General features: G+C 36.7%; 1 long non-coding RNA gene across 1 annotated transcript in view; it reads left to right on the top strand.

Moving 5' to 3' along the window:
* Positions 1-31: 31 nt before the first annotated feature.
* Positions 32-1,617, top strand: part of LOC114634262 — a 2,299-nt gene continuing 713 nt past the window's right edge. The window contains exon 1 of the long non-coding RNA XR_003713301.1: positions 32-1,325. This is a non-coding gene — a long non-coding RNA (uncharacterized LOC114634262). The remainder of the gene's footprint in view (positions 1,326-1,617) is intronic.

Below are 1,617 nucleotides of genomic sequence, written 5' to 3'. Positions count from 1 at the left end.
AGAAAGCAAGGGTATATTTTAACTAGTAGTTTCCAGGAATAAGGTACACAGGAAGGAAATCATGGTGATGTTACTCACAATGAAGTAGCCCAGGGAATAGCTTGTTCAATTTAGAAAGTGGCTTAATTTGCTACTATTGCTATGATAAAACACTGATGAAAAGCAACTTATGGAGGACAGGTTACACTTCATGATTTACTTCTAGTTATCAGTTAATTACTGAGAAATGTCAGGGCCCAAACTGAAGCAGGGTAGGAACCTGGAGGCAAGAAATGAAGCAGAAACTGTGTAAGAGCTGTGCTTCCTGTCCTGCACCTCATATCTTTCTTTGTGTGATTAATAGCTCAAGGGTGGCACCATCCTGGAGATCTGGGCCCTACAATTTCCACTGTTAATCAAGACAACATCCCATAGACTTCCCTACACACTAGGACAATCTGATGTAGGCATTTCCTCAACTAAGATCCCTCTTCTCACCAACTTCTTCTCTTAGACATTTTTCTATTTCTTTAATAAAACACCAGGAGTAAGGCAACTTATAGAAGTAGATATTTATTTGGGATTAGAGCGGTAGAGAGATTACATTCCTTCAAAGTCATGAGAGAGAAGCATGGCTGCAGGAAGGAAGGACAACCAAACAGGAATCAGAGACCTGGGGGCTCTTATCTTAGGCAGCAAACACGAAGCACAGAGAGTACACAGCAAATGGCACCTAGCTTCTGTAATGTTAACTCTAACCGATGACATACTTCCTCCAGGAAAGCCAAGCCACTTAAACCACCCAAAAGGTCTTACAAAGATGGTATCATATATTGTGGTGCCTGAGATTAGACAGGCATCCCATTCAAACCATCACAATAAAACTCCACCTCTTCCCCATACTCTGCAAAAAAATCACCAATTTGAGAAACCTTTGAACTCATTAATTTGATTCACTCACAGGAATTCTGGCAGCAAATCAGTTCTGAAATGTTGCTTTGCTTTACTAGGTCCTCCATTCTTTGCAAGATGTATGAAATTTTAACTATGTTATGTATGTTGCAAAAGAGTCTCCATTTTAGACAGAGACTTCATTTCACAGGTTGATATCGGCTTGTAGTAACTGCTATTTTCTTCATCATTTTAGATTTCCATTTTTTATTGATTTCAATTTTAAAGTACTTGAAATTACAAAGGATCTTGTTTTTGCCTTGTGGTGTTACAGATGTCTTTTATACAAATCATGATTGACAAGAATGTAGATGTTTTGGGAGACGATGACAGTACAATTTGTAAGGATATTCAAAAGAGATCTGATGAACTTAAGATGTCACTAAATACTGCTGGTAAGTCACCTGTTATGAAAAGGCCATAGGTGGGCACAGTGGGAAAACCTCCAATGCTAATACTGAAGAATTAAAGATTTCATCTGTTCTTTCTCAGGAAGAAGTTCGTAAGTATAAGTGAAGTTTTAATTAGTCATCAAATGAACGAAAGTATGATATCATTGCCTGATATCATGAATTTGTAAATATCAGAGTAGCATTGGGCATATCATGATATTAGAGTATGGGAAAAGATTGTTTAAACAACACTTCATATATATATATATATATATATATATATATATATATATAT

This window comes from Grammomys surdaster, unplaced genomic scaffold (genome assembly GCF_004785775.1).
Source record: "Grammomys surdaster isolate TR1022 unplaced genomic scaffold, NIH_TR_1.0 925, whole genome shotgun sequence".
Classification (NCBI taxonomy): domain Eukaryota; kingdom Metazoa; phylum Chordata; class Mammalia; order Rodentia; family Muridae; genus Grammomys; species Grammomys surdaster.
This window is presented reverse-complemented; position numbering and strand designations above follow the sequence as displayed.